This window comes from Chlorocebus sabaeus, chromosome 22 (assembly GCF_047675955.1).
Source record: "Chlorocebus sabaeus isolate Y175 chromosome 22, mChlSab1.0.hap1, whole genome shotgun sequence".
NCBI lineage: Eukaryota > Metazoa > Chordata > Mammalia > Primates > Cercopithecidae > Chlorocebus > Chlorocebus sabaeus.
In genome coordinates, this window is record NC_132925.1 from 34,172,622 (window position 1) to 34,193,394 (window position 20,773).

At 38.2% G+C, this 20,773-nt stretch overlaps 1 protein-coding gene across 14 annotated transcripts in view; it reads right to left on the reverse strand.

Annotated features, from left to right (window-relative positions):
* ZBTB20 (zinc finger and BTB domain containing 20) overlaps positions 1 to 20,773 on the reverse strand; it is an 830,675-nt gene that overhangs the window by 138,434 nt on the left and 671,468 nt on the right. Inside the window, exon 1 of one of the 14 annotated variants that reach the window (XM_007985747.3) lies at positions 471 to 2,014. The exons of the other annotated variants lie outside the window; for them this stretch is intronic. The gene's annotated coding sequence lies outside the window, so the exon portion shown is untranslated. Of the gene's footprint in view, positions 1 to 470; positions 2,015 to 20,773 lie in introns of those variants that run through there. 14 annotated transcript variants of the gene reach the window in all.

A 20,773-nucleotide genomic window follows, 5' to 3' on the forward strand; every position in this document is an offset into this window, starting at 1 on the left:
GGGAAGAGGGAATGGGGGGGGCAGAGAGAGAGGAAGAGAGAGAGGAAGAGAGAGAGGAAAGGAGAGGAAAAGAGAAGGGAGAGAGAGAGAGAGAGAGAAATTGGAGCTTCCTTTAATAGACATAGGAAGCAGCGTTTTTTTCTTTTTCTTTTTTTTTCAAAACTGGCGGTCAAGCGTTAAGTAACTCCCGTCTAAATCCACCTGCTAGAAATGAACTTGGGTAACCCCCCAGGGGTGCACAAAGACAGGGAAGACAGTAACATACTCCATACTCTTTCCCACCCCCCGTTGTACTGCTTCCATTCTTTCTGCTCTCATACACAAATGCCCACAGCTTCTCACGCCGCCCCTCTTACCCCCCAACAACAAACACAGCAAAATACATGCTCCCTCGGTCTCCTAAAAAAAAAAAAAAAGGCTTTTCCATCTCGGTTGCGACACAGTGATAAGGGGTAGCGAACATCTCATACCTGGTGTGAATGCTAATCAGTCAGGAGTTCTCCTTTTCCCAAGACAGGGAACTGTTTCCTTCCAAATTTATTAGAACCTCCTCCACTGCCTCTTTGAAAAACCTTCTTTGTCACCCTCTCCCAAGTCCCGATACTTCTTTAAAAAAAAAATGGCTTCGGAGCTCCTTCTATTCTTGATATTGATTCTCTCTCTCTCCCCCCACCCCTCCTCCTCTCTCCTGTCTGTGTCTCTTCTGAGTGGTCTATTGATAAGTCCCTGGAGGCACTGGGTCAGCCTGCCCGTAGGAAACCAGACACAATGCACAAATCTCCGAGTGCCATTCTGCCATCAGCAAGCAGACCACGTTTAGGAGAGAGAGAGAGGAAAAAAAAACAGTAGAGCAAGAGACAGAGAGAGAGAGAGAGAGAGAGAGAGAGAGAGAGAGAGACACCAACCGAGGGAGGGAGAGAGAGACTGAGAGAGAGAGAGGAAGAGAGAGGGGGAAGAGAGAGAGAGAGGGAGAGAGAGGCAGAGAGAGGGAGAGAGAGGAGAGACGGGGAGAGAGAGAGTGTGTGAGAAAAAGACTGATTGGAACAGGAGGGAGAGAGAGAGAAAAGGAGAAGGAGAGAGAGCGCGAGAGGGAGAGCGGCACTGCCAGTCAGGTTAATCATCCCTACTTTAATTAGCTGTTCGGCTTAGACATAAAACAATTGAATTTGAATGATCTGTCAGCAGGCTCGGCTGAACCAAAGGGGAAAAGCGAATATTACAAAAAGACTGTTGGTGTGTTCTGATAAGCAATACTGCTCGTACTGACAAATCCTCAAAGGGGGAACTATTAAAACTTACAACTAAACAAAAAGTGCAAATACAAATGGCACTAGATAGAGGTCTTTAAAAAATGGAGTTTTCTCCCCTAGTTTTATGAACCATAGATATTTATGTGCAGGTGCCAGCATATTAGGGGTTTTCGTGTAATGTATGAAAGTTTATTAACGATGGTCTAGGAGTGTAGCAGACAGATGCTGCAGAGAACAAGACAGGTACAGTCGGATGCCGAATCTAGATCTTGGAGGGAGATGGATGCTGGAAGAAGAGGCACCGTGGCAAGAGATCAGCACAGACAAAGTCAGTGGGCAGATAGGCAGACAGATTTTAGGCACGGCACGATCTCATCTAAAAAGGCAAAAGTTCTGATGCAATATTAGGTGCAAAACAATCCATCCATCCTCCTCTCCCGGGTGCACTCCAAGGTACAGTTAAAATGGATTAATCTTTGTGACAAACAGAGCTGGCAAGGCAGACTATGGCAGACACTGAAGGCGATTTGCAGACCCAGAGAATACAGAGCTAGAAAAAGCCCCAGAGATCAATCTCTGCCCCTCGCGATTTAGCAGAGAGGAAACTGAGGCCCAGAGTCGACACTAGACACCAAGACTCCAGGAGCCCACCAGGCCAGTGCTCTTTCCATCACACCAGCTAACCTAGAGTATTCTTTGAAGATCTGGCCCAACAGGTATGAAAATCACCCTTGCCTCCCAAATAAGATTACTCCACCTATATATATAGTTAGTGTACAAACCTCCAATTTTTCAAAATGTTTAAAAAGCCAAATGGAAATATAATTACATATATAAATATATTTCCACTTTATATATGTGTTTATGTATGTGTGTGTATATATACACACACGTATATATATACACACACATACACAGAGAGACAGAGACCATTTTGAATGCTAGGAAAAAGGGATTTAAGTCTTTAATTCATTCTTGGAGAAAAGCAGAAAAATATAATATTGTAGAGGCCTCGTCTCAGCAAGATATAACTTGTGTCACATTTTCAAGCTAATGAAGGCTAGTGGATTGATCTACAAAGACCTCACCCTGAATTTACAATTCGCTCTATGAACATCATCTGCTATATATCACCATGTGAGAATATGTGGTTTTTCTCATACATCTCACTTCTATAATATAGGCACATTGTGGGTGAAAGAGATTGAGTCTTTCAGCATACTATGTAGTTTTAAAGCACTGATGAGATTTTCCACCTGGAGAAGTAGGTGTGTACAACTCTTCCGATATATTTCAATTGAAAATGAGCTACTAAAAAGGGGAAACTATCTTTCCTGCCCACGAAAGTGATGGTATCTTTTTGAGGACACATATGATCATGTCCAGTAAGGATTCCCTTTTGACAATGGGTAACTGAAGGTCTAGTTTTTAAATGGCAAAAGAGGTGTTTATGAAGAGAACAGTGCCATCAGATGTTACTGGAGAGATTAAGTTTCTTGCCCTAAAACAAGACTCAGGGTGTGTATGAAAGCGAAAACCATCTCTCAGTCATGCTTCAGCAACAACGTTGCTACTTAGGGAGAAAGAAGAAAACCGAAAGAAATGTCAGGCACCTGGGAGCCCACTCAAAGACAACTAATCTGAGAGAAGTCATAGCCAGAGTAATTTATTTGCACACCAACCTCTTCAACAATGGCTGCTATGCCATGCCTAAAACACATGGACCACAGTCGATTGATTTGGAAAGGGGGAAGGAATCAGTGATTTTGATAATGGCAGATCCTTTGGCAAGCCCCAAAGTACCTGATAGGCAAGAACCCAGAAGAAAGCGGTGGAGTGCTTAGTAAATGTGCGTTGGTGAACGGAGAAAAAAGAACAAGAGCTTTGGGGCAAACACACATTTATATACAACACTGCAAAAGTCACAGCTACTCTGAGAGCCTCAGTTTTCCTTTCTGTAAAAGGTGATGATATTGGTTCCGTAGGGTTGTCTTAAGGATGACATGAGCAAACATATATAAAGTACACAGCTAGTCATTACATGGTAGTTATCATGGAGGAAGGCGTATCTTGAGGGTGTAAACAAAACTGTATATTATGGATGTCCTGAGTATGCTATATTCAAAGCATGTAGGTTCATGACATGAAAGCATATAGCAAAGCAAGGATCTAATATACAGACCTCTACTAGAAAGTATTAGCAGTAGAGATTATAAAGTTTAGAACTAAATTCCTAAAATCTAAACTTCAAGGATGTTAGGTCATCTGGGGTTGTGTTATTTCTTTGTTTCCAGATTTTACTATATTTCCTGGCTCATAATAATAATGATGGACAACATATTACTAATTGGTTTGCTCTAAGCACTCTGCTAAGCACTTTACCTTTTAAAATCATACTTTAGCATCACAAGAACCCTATGAATGAGGTACTACCAATATCTGCATTTCATAGATAAGAAAGCTGAGGTATAGAAAGATTGTATAACTTTCTCAAGATCACATGCCTAGTAAGTGAGGAGCTGGGAATTAAATCCAGGCAATCTAACTTTAAAGGCTGCACTCTCAGCCACAGTACTATACTGGCACACAGTAGGTATTCAGTCAATGTGTGTTGAATGAATGAGCAGATGAAAAAAACACTAGAATTTTTATTTCATTGGAGATCAGTAATAATTTGTGTACAACCACTTGAGAATATCTTGTTTTCGAATTATAGACTCTGTCCTTCTTCTGTAGCTCACTTCAGGTGTAGTCCTTTGTCAGAAACCAGGGTGAGCCATGTCCCTGCACGGTGTTGAAAATGGATGAAGGGAAGATTGCTGACCATGACCACCCAGGGCATTTAAATATCTGACGGCATTTTCAGCACTTTGAGGGTAGTGTTAGCACAAGGGTTATTAATTGGCTTAATTCCAGTTCGGATAATTACATCGTGTCTCTTTAATTTTCCCCCGACTATGCCATTCTTCACTTCCTGTCACAAATGTGCTCTTTAAAAAAGCATATGAATACACACAAACATATAGTTATATTTAAGGTTTGCATAATCATTTCGGGTGCTTTTTTTCCCTAAATGATCAGTGTATAGTAGCTATGTAATAAATGAATGGGCAAAAGAATTAAAGTCATTGCAAAACAAAGATAACTATTTGAAGCTTTTTGTTTGGCAATGAAATAAACAGATTTTTAAAACATTTCCTTGGTGACAGAATTCCAATCACATTTTTTTCTCATGGGCAGATATTTCCAGAGCTGATGACCTGCTCATAAGCTGATTTTCTTACACTATATAGTTTCCAATATAAAAAAAATTCCAATGAAAACTCTGGTATTTTGGAGTAGAAAATGAGACTAAGTCCTGAGTGGTAGAGCATACTGAACGTATGGGTTTTCAATGAGTTATTAACCCATTTATTAGCCCTGCCTTATTTGGCAGCTTTTTAAAAAATCTCCAAACATATTACTAGAATAATCTTCAAATATAGAAGAAAGGGACAACATATCCTAATTTAATAAGCTTAGGAAAGTTGGATGGTCATAAACAGACACAATCCCCTCTCCTTTTTCCAAAGAATTCTTGGCCTTTGAAATACTGTTTCCACATGATACTAAAAAAACACTCCCAGAAAAATACACTTAAAACATGTGCACGAACAGGTAAATGCACCCATGGTAGAACATAGTTTATTAGGCCTTTTTAGTGTACATTTGTATGAATAAGTCATCAAATATAGGGAGTACAGAAAATAAGAGAATAAAGGGTTAATTTATTTACTATGCATGAAGGTTTCTAGATCTTTGCTTCTTCAGCTTTTAGTTCAAAATTCCACGCATACTCTGCACATAATAATAAATGCCATATTTCAATATATCTCATAATTTGATTTACTTTCAATCATCTTTTCTGGTTCAGCTCTCGAAGACTTCCTCCTTATAAACTTCCTCCAAATTATTTTTTGTGGCCCTCTGTAAAATATCATTTAAAGCTGGTGTTCATAAGATGACTCTCAAGCTATAGTGAGATTTGTATCCAACTAGTCCATATTTCCTTTTAAGAACCAGTGGTCAAGTCCTATGCTCTTATCTGAGAACAAGACACAGTACATATATAAAACAGCCCTTTCCCACCTTTCGGACCCCTGTAATAATGATAGCAGTCTCTCAGTGACTGTCCTCCAGTTAGTTACTCATTCTTTGAGACTGAGCTCTTCCAAGACAAGCTCTTTCCACTCTACCTGGTATATTTAATGTATTGTCCAGCATCACATCTGCCATGGTGGTAGATGATCTCCCAGAAAAGCTGGAAGCAACAAATTTTAATTCTCTTCGTTCTTCATGTGTAAATACAAATTTTTCTGTGTGTCAAGTTTTCAACATGTAAAAGAGGCATACTTTATCCTAAGATTAGTGATGTTTGGAAAATAATATCTGAGGGTATAGTATTTAAGAATTAGCTAGTGAAAAGCACTTGTTTTGGTTATTTTCATAGTATTGCCTCTATTTTTATAGCAAGAAGTACTTAGAAAACACGTTCTAAATTCAAAATTTAAGTGAATTTTGAATTCAAAAGAATAGTGGACAAGATTTATCTTGAATATTAGAGATGGTAAGCACTTGGTTTTTACACGTCATTTAGAAACAGCCTGACAGATTTTATAGATGCAGAAGGTATTTAGGAAACTCTCTGGTTCTCTCAGTTTACAGAGAAGAGCTGAGTGGCAGAGAGATTTTATCTGACAAGCTTAAGGTAAAAAAACTTGGTAGAAGTGAACTAGTGCTGGAACCCAGTCTGTCTGTCCCTGGTTCCATACTCTTCTCACTCATACTTCGAAAGATGGCTTTTATACTCTTGATTCCAGATTCCCTCTCTTTTGGACATATTTTAGTGAAGGAACTCTTAAATCCTGGTGCTGAGAAAGGGGTACAATATTCCTAATGTAGTCTGATAAACACACCACGAAGGAACTAGAGTAGGCTGAAGAATGGCCCCCCCAAAAGATATCCATGTCCTAATCCCCAGAACCTTTGAATGGTACCTTACATGGCAAAGGGGTCTTGCAAATATGATTAAATTAAGGCTATTAAAATGAGAAGATTATCCTGGATTTTCTAGGTGGACTCTAACTGTAATCACAAAGGTTCATATAAGAGAGAGGCAGGAGGATCAGAGTAGTAGTAGGAGATGTGATGACAGAAACAAGAGGTTGGAGTTATTTGAAGAAGGGGTCATGCACCAAGGAGTGCAGGGTCCTCCAAAAGATAGAAAAGGCAAAGAAATGGATTATCCTTTACAGCTGCTAAAAGGAACCAGCCCTCCCAACACCTTTACTTTAGTACAGTGAAACTGATTTGAGACTTCTGGTTTCAGAACTGTAAGAGAATATATTTGCATTGTTTTAAACCATCAAGCTTGTGATAATTTGTTATAACAGCCATAAGAAATTAACATAGGGACCGTCAGCTACCTTGATCTGGACATAATCTTTCAACACAGCTGAAGTATTTCTTAGCCCTTTAAAAGAATTATTTTAGCAGATATATTACCTTACTGCTTCAAACTGAGCTTGTGATACAAGAACCCTTACCATTCTTCAGAAAAATATTGACTAGGATAAGTCAAGGAGAGTCTTTTCTCCTGACACTAAGAGCTTCCTTCTAAGTTGACATAAACCAATCAATCTAATGCTTGTTGGTTAATTGATCAGTTGGCTGCAGATCCATCTAATCACATTTGCCTACGTCCTATCTTATAGTAACTCTTCACTGGTGGTTTGGCAATTCTATCTCCAAGTTAATCTACAACAGCAGCTCTAGTTAGAAGCAAAGAGATGGGTTTCAGTGTCCATTTCTTGAGTGCCAGAGACCTAAACTCATTCAGAAGTGAGTGTGCTCTTGGTAGACCCCCACCCCACACTTTTTTCTAAGCTTTCTTAACAGAGGTCACAAAAAAGAAGCATGAGGCAGCCTAGGCAAAAAAACAAAAACAACCTCCCCCTGCCTTTTTTTTTTTTTTTTTTTTTTTTTGGAGACAGGGTCTTGCTCTGTCACCGAGGCTGGAGTGCAGTGGTGTGATCACAGCTCACTGCAACCTCAACCACCCGGGCTCAAGGGATCCTCCAGCCTCAGCATCTCGAGTAGCTGGGTGTGACCACAGGTGTGTGCCACCATGGCAGGCTAATTTTTACATTTTTGTAGAGATGAGGTTTTGCTATGTTGCTCAGGCTGGTCTCAAACTCCTGACCTCAAATGATCCTCCCACTTGGGCCTCCCAAAGTGCTGGATTACAGGTGTGAGCCACTCCACCCAGCCCCTATTCAAACTTTATTCTAATAAGACTCTTTTGCCTTAGTGCGTCATTGCCATTCAGTTACTGCATACATTCTATAGGATAGTGCTCCTAAAAGAGTAGTCCTTGGGCCAGCAGCATCAGCATTGCCTAGAAACTTGTTAGAAACGTAACTTCTTGTGTCTTATTCTAGACCTACTGAATCAGATGCTCAGAGGTGGATGTCTGAGTGTGTATATTTTAACAAGCCCTTCAGGTAATTCTAAAGCCTAGCTGAGAACAACTGTCATAGGACAAATCTGTGAGGTTCATCAAGGCTAATGAAAAAACACATTGGACTCTGAGTGAGATCACCTGCTAATCTAGGTGTCATGGTGACTGTCATTTGCCAGCTATGTGACTTTAGGTTATGTTCTTAGTCTACTTGTCTCCTCATCTGTAAGATGGAAAGAATAATAATTAATAATAATAAATTGCTTTATGTGAAAAGTTAATGTAGGCGTTAACAAGATCATGCATATGAAAACACTTTACAACCTCAGGGTTATTATTATAGAAGAAACATCAATTTGGATTGCAAGGATCCTGGGACCACACTGTTGGTGATATTGCCTTGATATTTAATATTAACTAGGGCTCCCAGGAAGTAATACGGGAAAAAAGTTCAGGAAGCTCCAGACGTCCAATTCTCCAGGCCAAACTAAAGGTTGGAAGTCTGTAGATGTTTAAAGGGTGTGATACTGAATGGAGGATCTGCTGGCATTATTAGTCTCTAGAATCAAGTGCTAAATTTCTTGATTTGAAAGTCAACCTTTCTATTTATCAGGTAGCAGAATTTAGTGACAGCTTTGAATTCTGTATGCCAGTGAAAGTCTATGGCTTGTGGGATTCAGAACCACAATTCTTTATCAATTTCCACTGACACTCAGTGTAAAGTGGCCATGATCGCTTTCATTTCCATACCATATTCTCAAATAAGTAAGAAGCTCCAGGGAGCTCACTCAACAACTGATTATAGTCACATATTTTTTCAATAGAAAATATATATATCCTGGTAGGTGGGAAGAATGGTCCTGATCTGGACTGAGATCTTTGTAGATGTTCAAGTCCAAACTCTGAGTAGGTTGAAAACAACTCAGATGCAACCAGATTAGTCACAACTATGATTTTCATGGAAAATCATCAGAATTTTATCCAATCTCTGAGGAATGAAAATTTGCAGTATTTCTCAACAGCTCTATATATGTGGAGAAAACCACCTAATCAAAGAGAACAATCTCTTTTCCTTCTTTCGTGAAATCATACTGATATATGACTTTTGGCCTGAGGGCCCATCCCTCCTCTGAAGACTCATGTCTGCACATCACCTTTTGACAACCCCCCTGTGCCTTGCAGGACAGTTGTGTAGCAAAGATTCTGTTTGGGTTGCTGTTTCCTCTGAGCCAGTCACACTGGTGCATCAGGAGATGCAGCTGTACCTTTTAAGAGCTCTGTGTCCTTAAGCAAGTCATCTGTCCTTTTAAATTTCATAGATTTTTCCTTTGTAAAATATGAATAATATGTGCCTTATCAATCTTACAAATTGTTCTGAAGATCAAAATGGATGATGTATCCAAAATGCTTTATAAACTAATAATCTCATTTGGTTGGCGTTACTGATTTGGTTGGTGTTATTTACTCTTTAGCAAGAGAGTAAAGATATATACAGATATATTGGGTATGGTAGCTTGAGTATTTTTAGACATCTAAGTTGTATATGCCTCCAAGGTTTCCCCCTGAACTTACATCCCTTTGTCAGGTTACAGCTAAGGTGGTAACTAAGGATGTTAATTTCCTTTAGGTCCCTATAGGATCTCCATTTTGATCATTATTAGTTTATACATGAAACAGACACTGCTGCAGAACTTACAGTGTTTCCATTCTGGCCAACTCAACTTTGAACATATTCCCTAAGAACAAATTAAGTACTAAAAAACTGAAAAAAAAAACAGCATCCAAAGCTGGTATTGAGGGAGTGAAAATATCTTCAAAGGCTATTTCTTGATTGCTTAATATAAAAAATCTACTTAGAAATGTCCACTAGTTCAACAAGCACTCTTGAAGGAAATCTGTAACAAAGCTACTGCACATCAACATTTAAAAAAACAGGAACATGTAGTCTACCACAAAACAAAGTATTATTGCTTGAATTGCCCAAACTTTGTTTAAACAAAATTGAATTTCGCTTAAGTTGAATTCAGTGAAGAGCTCATAATGCATTATTGCTATTTAGATAGTTGTCATAGTATGTGGTACTCAGTAAGTCCTCTAAAATGGAAGGGAAATTAACTATGTGGTATAATTTCAACATAAATCATTAATTGTGGAAAGAATATCTCTGAATATATTGAATTGCTATTTGAATCTTTAATTGTGTATACAATGCTATCTTTTCTGCTATGCATCCTTAAATAGACTATATGCTCCCTGAGGACAATTCCTGATTTACACGTCTCCAAATTTCCTGCTGCCTTCAGTACAGTGGCTTTACAAGTAGCACTTGCTTTCAAACTATCTGCTGTTTAATTATATTCACTTTTTATTGGCTTTTCTTGGGGGGCAATTTATGCACATAAAGTGTCCATAGATAAATGCATCATTATCACTGAGGTGAAAGTTGTGATTCTTAATTTTTTTAAAAAACCATATGCATTGGGCCACTTATTTTTCCTGTGTGACACTTAACCTAATCACGGAAGTGAATAGAAAAACATGATTCTCTTTTAAAAGGCACACTTTACGTGAAACCATTTTAGGAATTCAGCTGATGTGTCAAGTGTAGTCATTCTGCATGATGATGGTGATGGGGAGGATCTATGTACTACAGTTTTGACAGAAAATATTTTAAATTAAAGCAAGCTACCCAAAAAATTACATAAACATAAATATGCACTCTCCCACAAACACATCTGCACATCTTTAAACTTAGATTAATGCAAAGAAAAGATATATTCTTTTGTTCTAGTGGAATACAAATGACGAAGACTAATAAATGAATAAATAAAGCTCTAGGTAACCAAATCAATGTCTGCTCAATTCTGGTCAAGGAGGTGAAGGGAGGTTTCCCTTTGAGTCAGAGAATGTAGTGGATAAAAAGGACGTGAATAGCTGGGGGGATTTCCTGAGGCCACTGCAGACCAGCTCACACACTGTTAAGAGGCTCATTTTCATGAGACTTTTGGTTGCATTTGTAACACTTGCTCTAGGTCCCCTAGAGCATTAAGTGCCACATCACAGCACTACAATAACAGGACTAAATGCGAGAAGGTACATTACAAGGTTCTTTTTCTTTCAGCTCTAAATATCCAGGAGTTTGTAGATGTTCTCAAGACTGTTTTTTCCCCTTCGTTTTTCCTTCTCCCCCAATCCCCACACACTCCCTTCAAATAGAACTAAGTGGAAAGGACTGTTGTTTTTTAGGTAAAAACCTAAATTCTTGTACTTTAAAAACAAAAAACAAAACAAAACAAAACAAACCCATGACAGTTCTAAAATCTGTAATGTAATTACTTCCATAGGTAGGAGATATTTTATTTTTTATAAAACCTGGTCTGACTGGTAAGTTTGTTCTAGATTAGGGATTTAGCTACAGTTTGGTGAGTGTGTGTTCTCTATTAGGCTTGGTGCATATTAATTGGTACATATTTTAACATTTCACTACTGTATTAAATTATTAATAATTTGAAATCATTAGCTTGTACTGACACCATTTTTCTGAAACAGTACCACCTGTTTCTTCTAAGTTTGGTCCAGAACAAAAGTCTGAAATCTAATTTGTCAAGAAAACAAATGTGTACTTCAGGAAAAGGATAGTGGCCAGGTGCGGTGGCTCATGCCTGTGATCCCAGCACTTTGGGAGGCCAAGGCGGATGGATCACCTGAGGTCAGGAACTTGAGATCAGTCTGGCCAACATGATCAAACCCTGTTTCTACTAAAAATACAATAATTAGCCAGGCATGGTGGCACACGCCTGTAATCCCAGCTACTCAGGAGTCTGAGGCAGGAGAATCACTTGAACCCAGGAACTGGAGGTTGCAGTGAGCCAAGATTGCACCATTGCACTCCAGCCTGGGTGACAGAGTGAGATTCTGTCTCAAAAACAAAAACAAAAACAAAAACAAAACAAAAAAGAAAAAGAAAAGAAAAAAAAGGGCTAGGAATCACCAAAAGGAGGAGATCCAATGTCCAATGTTAGGATGACTATGCTGATGACAAGGCCATTTAATCTTTAAAACTAATATAAAAGACAGGTATTTCCTGTAGCAGTGCTGAGCTTTACCTCAGGTCTGTGTGACAAAGCCTCATCTCTCCTCTTATACATTCCCAGTCTTCAGACATTTAAAGTCTCTGACTATCCAGGATTTCCTTTGCGACAATAATTAACAAATATATATATGTACATTTGTGTGTGTGCATTATGTTTTAAGCATATAATATATATATGCAGGAAACCTACATCTGCAGTAACGCAGTCCACAGGTCAGGACTAGATACTTAAGATTTCTAGGGAAGTGATCCAAATATCTAGTTGCAGCTACGTAGATTTCATGAAACTATCCACAGATTTCAAGAATGCAGTGAGGGGAGAAAGCGTATACTTAATATATGGGTATTATATATATATAATACTATATATATCCCATATATGTATGCTGTATGTAAATATATATATCCCATATATGTATGCTGTATGTAAATAATAATAGTCAACCCTCACTAACACAATGTGCCTCATATTATTGTAAGGACTTTACACCTCCTTACTTTGTTCTCATAACGTCTAAGGTAGGTATCATTATTATTATCGTCTAGTTCTACAGATGAGACAAGCAAGACACACAACTAATAAGTGGCGCAGTCCAAGTTCCCGTCTGTGATCCTGTCTTTTTCATGGACCTTTTCCTATCTGCTGCCTCCATGAGAACATACCTGACCTTTGGCCTATTCTTTTTTAAGACTTTGCTCCCTCTTAGGAGATAACAAGTGTAGCTTATCTAGTAGCAGAACTCACATGTTACCCAGCCAATATAAGTCCCAAAGCAAGACATTATGGCCTGGAAAATGGAAGAGATAGTTTGGGCAGGTGGATGTTTTGGGTCTCCCAAATCACAACACACGCTCAATGTGCAACCATCAATACATAAATCCAATTTCATTCAATATATATTTAATAAGCACCTGCTGTGAGCAAGGGACTCTGCTAGGATGTAAGCTCTAGAAAGTAGCTACAAAGATTAGAAGCAATAATCCTAGTACTTAGAACATGGGAGAAAAGAAATATCACATAACTAAAATACAATGCAAATAAGATAATACCATAAAGGTTGCTAACAAAATTCTGTAGGTTTCAGTGACTTGAGGAATATCATTTGATAGTCAGTGGTGGACACTGACAAAGTTACCTGAAACAGGTAGTGTTTGAGATGGACTTTGGAATATGGGAAAAATTCCAACAATCAGAAATTGGAGAGATAGGTTTTAGGCAAGGGAAACAGAAAGAATCAAAGCAAGGGATAGGAAAGCACAAAGTGTGTTTGGGGTCAATTTGATTAGCTTCTAGAATACTCAAAAGGATAGCAGTAGGAGTTTGAGATGCTGTGGGTGAAACATGTGGAAATGTCCATTGAGCAGCAGGAAACCCACATCTGCAGTACCAGAGTCTACAGGCCAGGACTAGATACTTAGATCTCTAGGGGAGTGATCCAAATATCTAGCTGCAGCTACGTGGATTTCATGAAGCTGTCCACAGATTTCAAGAATGCAGTGAGGGGAGAAAGAAAGACAAACTTACATTTTGTGGGCAAAGGGAGGATGGACGAAAGATCATTCAGATGAACAGGAGAACCATAAAAATAGATGCTATGGAGTGTAAATGTGAAGAATGCTTCAAATGCTTTAAGAATTAGAGAAAGATGGTAAAAAGAATCAAATCATCAACAGGATACCTAGGACTACTGTGAGGAAGAGGTCTATTTAAGAGCTGGAGTCTTCATCGCTGTACTCATCTTTGAAAGGACCACCTCTTATTGCGTTCTACGCTTTCCTCATCGCTGTACTCATCTTTGAAAGGACCACCTCTTATTGCTTTCTACCCTTTCCCTAAACTCACGCATGCATACAATCACACACATAAACATTTTTTTTCTAGGAAAAATGTTGGCATTATTAACTCTGAAGCAAACTATATCTGGAAGTTTTTAGAGTAGTTAGCAAGATCCAAACTTTATGGTTTGATTTTAATTCAAAAGATAACTGAATTTTTATATGCAGGTTAATTATTCCTTGGTGGGAATGTGAATTTATTTTTATTTTATTCTGGAAGTATTTTTGAGCATTTCCTAACTGCAAGGTATTGTGCTAAATGCTGGGATCAGAAAAATTTCCATAAATGCTCGGATGGCTTTTACCTGGGAGCACTCCTTCCTATGGTTGGCAAAAAGCTGACACCTTTGTGATGATGAGTTTCAGTCCTAGCCTCTAAGGGTTTTTGTGGTCAAGTTATTAAGTGCAATGTTTATCTGTATTTTTTCTGTTCCGAGATAATTTTCAAAAGCTTTGAATTTTTTTTTGTGTCATCAAAAGGTGCTTTAGAAGAATAAACTAACTCAAAGCCAACACAGAAACTGATTCTCTTGCTTTGCCAAAGCGGCAGTGTAGCATGTGAGCAAGTAAGAACACTTTTCTCAAGTATTTAAAACAACTACAGAAATCTTATTCTTCATTGTATTCTCTAAAGAATAAAGGTAAGAAGGAAAGTCAGCTTTTGATAGAGAATTAAAAAATAGCTTTAGCATATGTTCGAACCATTAGGTCAAAATGGAGTAACAAAGCCCTGTAGAAGGGGACCCACAAAAGCTGCCCTTGGGACTTACTTATTCACTTATTTGTTTATATTTTTTGTATATGCATTTTTTTTGATACTGCTGTGACATATCGCTTTAGCTCTTTTTCTGTATGTATGAATATTCTCCTACAACGTAAGAATCTTGATGTATACATTGTTTACTAATCTGCATTATTCTTTCAAGATAAACATTTTAATCCTACATGGTATTCTATTCTAAGGATGTATCAGCATAAAATACAGTTTAAACAATCACCTATTTTTGGACATTTTGGTTGCATTCTGACTTTTATTCTTTTCAATAATTCTCTGTCCAGTATCATTGGGCATAGTCTTTGCAATTCATTATTTAATGAAAAGAAATTTTTGGAAACTTTAACAGGTAATACCACAAGCAAAGAAACTTCATACAACTACCACCAGCAATGAAAGAAAAGTCAAATGCCTCAAGGAGCCAGGGTGGAAGAGTAAATGAGTGAAGTAGGTGTGGCATAAAACACAGGGAGATAGGGACTTTGTCAAAAGGGAGGGAACATGGTTTGTCTGAAGCAAGAAGCTGCTACTCAGTTCCAGATATTGGTGCCACGTGTGGATGCAGATCTAATGTTGTCAGATCTCCAATTTTTCAAGAGAAGCAAGAAAAAAAAATCTAGATTTTTTTTTGGTGTGAAATCTCTTTAACCTTAAAGTTTGGCTCAAATTATTTAAAATATTCTATGGACCAAACATACATTAAAAAAAAATTCTATCTGCTAGCTAGATGCAGCTCACAGGCCACTGATTTGTAACTTTCTAATTAAAGAAAGGGCAAGATGGTGTTTGGAAATATATTTCTAGGTAGAGAGTTAAGCAAATAAAGTTTTACTTCAAGTTTTCCTAGTCACAAGGAATGTAATGTGGAGAAACTGAACCTCAACGTGCAAATCTTGAAAGATGGGTAAATACTGCTCCCCACTTAACACCCATAAAGAATTAAATAGAAGAGGCTTCTAAAATGTTTTTAATTTCCCAAAGAAACATGCTTTAATGATATAAAACTCTAACCCAGTGTACTGTATGATGATATCTAATGATAATTTCCCTTCATTTCCCATCGGAACAAACATTTCCCATTAACATCCACCTGCACTACTTCCTTTCATAAAGAGGAGGTGGTATTTGGCTATGTTCTGGTTCTGATTCATGAGAAATCAGCCCAAGCCCAACATTTCTGTTCTTAACAGATTTTGGTTTTTAAATCTGTAGAACACAATGTTTCCCTGGGCTGAGTTCTAGCATGCCAAGTTTTGGCTGGCCACAGACTTTGACATCTGAGTGAAAAATCTTTCAACAATGGCATTTAAACTGAAGAATCAACAGACCTTTAATTATAACACTGCTTGTAATTCCCTCCCTCCTCTCTTATCATGATGTTCAAATTGCCTCAAATCACTAACTGCATGGACAGCATGTTATTTCATTTGCCATTGGAAATATCATAATTTAAAAACTTGGGGGCTTGAGATTGTGTATTAATTTTTGAAAAATCAGTATTACTTATTCACCGTAAATTAAAGAGGCATATGGAACGAAGGTCAAAATTACTGATTCATTAGAAATAAAAAACAAAAACCACTCACCACACTATTTCTCAACTTATCTAAAATGCTCAAGATTTAGATAAAAACAGTATTTCTGCTTGGAAATTAAGCATTAAAGATACAGAAAATGGAGTCTCTTTTTAGTGAGATTTCACTAAATACCTCTAGTATCTCTCCATAAAATGTTAGATGATCAATCATTTCTTAATGGCTTTTCAAACATGACAAAGTCTCAGATTACCCTATGTTTCCCTTATATAATAACAAAAGACACTCCTACACTACTAAAGCACATTAGGAATCCTTTGAAAGTTTCTGTTTTAGAAACTGATGTTGAAAAAGTACTTAATTTATATTTAACCTGCCTATCTGAATATACTTACTGGAAAAATTAGAGTTAAAAATGTAAATGTGGGAAATGTTTATTTCCATGTTCTATAGTAGTTAGTTTTTTGTTTGCTTTTAAATATAGATCTTGGTTATATGTGGAAGACAGGCATAATTTCAGGTCCTTTTTCATCTTGAAGAGAAACCTGGCTCTTAATTTCCAGGAAATATATTTATTTAGACCCAACACTACGCCAGACTTTTATACATCATTTCTAATCTACATAATAAGTCTATAAGTTGGGTGTCATTAATCTGTTACTGATAAGGACACTGAAACTTAGGTAAATTTAATAATTTGACCAAGGTGATTTACTTAGTGTCTTTTTGTCCATGAATTTGAAGTGGTACAATTTGCATGCAAACACAAATATGACTCCAAAGGCTCTGCTTTCTCCTTTAGGAGAAAAAAACACCTTCCTGAAATACTAACATCTTTTCCTTGTGTAATTGACCATCCTTTCTTAATAAAATCGGTTATCAGAGCTATCATATTCTTAATTATCATTAGTATTAGCTTACAATTCTAAAATTCATCTCTGTCTAGTGTATAGAATTCACATCTTAAGGTTAGGTATAGGAGCTGTAAGTCTCTGATTTCCTGGAGCAGATCTGGTTTCAAATCTTGTCTTTTATTATCCCCATAAATACGCATGTGTTTATAAAATTATGTCCTAAGTTTTTGTTCAGAAAATATGTAGTATCTGACATTATTTTGTGTGTACAATGCTAAAAAGGTCACATCCAGGAAACTAGTCCTGACCAGCATACAACACTCAAGAAAGGTTCTCTAAGGTAGAATCAAAGGAGAATCCCAATTGAAGTTGTTGAGGGGAGTAAAGATAATAAATAATATTAACAATAATAACTCCATGCATTGAACTCTTAATATTCTTCATCCTATCTATATTAATTTTTACACTACTCCCATTTTGCATATGAGAAAACAGAGGCTTAGAGATGGTAAATAACTGGTTCAAGGTCACATGACTAGTGGCCTTTTACCCCAGAACTTATACTTTGTCTACTAAACTCTCTCCCAGAATATGGGAACAAAATCTAAAGAGGTAAATTCAAAGATCAATATTAAGATGATAAATACAAGATGCAGCCAGGAATCAGGGATTGGAGTGGGAACAGATTAGGAAACAAGGTGATGGGTCCAGCATGGTTGCACGGTTGAAGTCAGTAAATGTCTGATATATAGGGGTGTCATGTCACATTGAAAGTACAGTTACATCAGGGAGGTAGAGCTGACTGAGAGAGAGAATATATAAAGGGTGACAGATATAGGACTGCTTGGCTGATTTAATGTTTTTCTTTTACAAATGTAAATAAAACACTGTGTGTTGCAGAGGGCCAAGGGAATATAACTGAGGGCTCTACTCAAAAAACATCTCGCTTCACATGCCATTAACTGAATAGGGGAAAGAAACTCAGTTGTCTAACAAGGTATTTTTTAAAATACATATTTCTCCAAAAGGGTTAAACCTCATTCACACCTTGGAGTAAATTACTTTAATGAGGTTACCAGATCACCAAACTGAGTGTAATTAAAGTCAAGAAGCTGCAGTTAGAATGGGGAAAGGAAATGGGTAACTGTGGAACTGAAGGGTGGGAGAAGGGGATGACAGTGACACAAACAAGGATAACAAAGATTTCCTTAGGGGACTAGAAGGGCACCAAAGAGAATTTTATGAAAAGACATTTCAGGACTAAATAAATGTAAAGCACTACCATCATCATCATCATTAGTTCTACTCTACACTTATGTCTAGAATTTTGGTAGTAGCCAGTGTACAATCAAAATCACTAAATTGGTTGCTAATTTCTGATTTACAAGCTGAGCAGAATTCCCTACTTAGAGTAACTCCTCAAAACATACTTGTTGAGCAAAATGGGACATCAAAATTTTGCCTGGAAGTTGGAAACTTTCAGATTTTCCTAATTCCAACCTGTTTTTACAGTCTAGGTTAATCCGATCTAACCTATCAAGTTCATCTGAGTCCTCCATGGGAAAAAGGAAGAAAGAGGACATAGGAAGTGAATACAGAATTGATACCTCAGCTGGGCGCAGTGGCTCATGCTTTTAATCTCAGCACTTTGGAAGGCTGAGACAGGTGGATCACCTGAGGTCAGGAGTTCGAGATCAGCCTGGCCAACATGGTGAAACCCTGTCTCTCCTAAATATAAAAAATTAGCTCGGCGTGGTGGCGCAGGCCTGTAATCCCAGCTACTTCAAAGGCTGAGGCAGGAGAATCACTTGAACCCAGGAGGCGGAGGTTGCAGTGAGCCGAGATTGCACCATTGCATTCCAGTCTGGACAACAAGAGCAAAACTCCGTCTCAAAAAAAAAAAAAAAAAAAAGAATTGATACCTCAGTGCTCTCCTTCCCTTCTGTGTGGCCCAATACAGCATGCTCTTGCCTCTGGGGAAGCTTCAGAATATTTGTTCTAGGAAAACTGAGGCAATGCTGTAATAGCAAGAGCTATGTAAAAGGTAAAGTATGAAATGTATAATGGAAACCAAACCAAAGAGGTATGTTAAAGATGAGCCCATTAAGGAAGGAAAGAGCTTACCTGTTGGACTGGAATCTCAACTGGCTCTTTTATTCCACCCTAAACCTGTGCTGAGTCTGCACAGAGGGACTTCTGAAATGCTTATATATACAACCTGACAGGTACAATCAGAAACAGCACAAGGACTGTGTGCCTCAACAAGAATAGCCAGAGCACTGAAATCAATTGCAGAGCACAGGCATACTTCAACTGTGGGTATGCAGACAGTCCCCAGGTATGGCTGGGGAACAGCATGCTTTATATGTGCTATGTCCCAGCCTTCCTGGTTTTCTTCCCTTCCATCCTACCCCTTCAGCACCCACTACATGTCTTTCACATTTTATAAAATCACAGATTTCTAAATCATTGTGCCTTTCAAATACTTTAAAAAATATATTGTCCTCCTAATAGAAAGGAGAGAGGTGGAGTATTTGGCTGATGAACCTAATTTGACAGTAGGTTTGCATTTTTGATGTTTCCTCCCTTATGAGTGAGTCATGAAAAATGTATATTTTGTCTAAATATTGATAAAGCTTTAAGAATGTAAGAGCTGGAGTGAACCTAAGAGGTTTTGTAGCCCAGCGACTTCCAACCCAGGATGTGTCTCAGAATCACACAGAAATTTCAGATTCCCAGTCAGGCACAGTGAAATGTGCCTGTAGTCCCGGTGACTGGGAAGGAAGGCTGAGGCAGGAGGATCACTGGACCCCCAGAGTTTGAGGCCAGCCTGGGGCAACATGGCGAGACCCCTGTCTCTAAAAAATAAAAAAAATAGGTAAAAAATACAAATCACAGATTCCTGAGCCTTGTCCTTCCCCTGCCTTCCCCAGGTGATTCTACTTCTATGTCAGTTTTGGCTGCTTGCAGCCAGTTATGGAGAGATCTTGATCAATCTCTTCATCTATCTGATGAGGAATCTGAGACTCAGATAAGTAAGAGGTACAGTGATTTCTCTAAGGTTACACAGTGTATTAGTCTGTTTTCGCACTGCTGATAAAGACATACCCAAGATTGGGAAGAAAAAGAGGTTTAATGGACTTACAGTTCCATGTGGCTGGAGAGGCCTCACAATCATGGCAGAAAGCAAGAAGCAGCAAGTCACATCTTACATGGTGGCAGAGAAGAGAGAGCTTGTGTAGGGAAACTCCCCTTTTTAAAACCATCAGATCTCTTGAGACTTATTCACTATCATGAGAATAGCACAGGAAAGATAGGCCCCCCGGATTCAACTACCTCCCACTGGGTCCCTCCCACATGTGGGAATTGTGGGAGATACAATTCAAGATGAGGTTTGGATGGGGACACAGCCAAACCATATCACACAGGAATATATCACAAGTGAAGATAGTCTATGGATACTGTAAAATTGACCCCATTAGCTATATTCCAAACTAGTTCATTATTTTAGAATCTGTTTTGTGTGTTTGTATGCATACAGCAATGCTTCACATATCTGCACACCATTTATGTGGCATTCCAAATATGGTTAAGAACAAAGAGAAAGTGAAAAAGACCTGCGAGCAGCCAAAATTGGTATTAAAGAGATCACACATAAACCCTCCAAGTCTTTTTAAAAACCTCTTCTCTTGCTTCTCTATCCAGTGAGGCATAGGTGACTCAAAATCTTTATCTCAAAGCCTGGCCCTTCTGCTGCACTGTAGTCTCATGTCTCCAAAAGCCTAGTGGACCGCTCACAGATACCCAGTCAGCACCTTCACTTAAGTGTTTTCAAAATTAAACGTGTGCTTTCTCCTCCCAACCCTGCTCCTGCTTTGCTGCCCTGTTTCTGTTTACGACTCTACTCAGGTTCAAAATCATAGAGATGTGT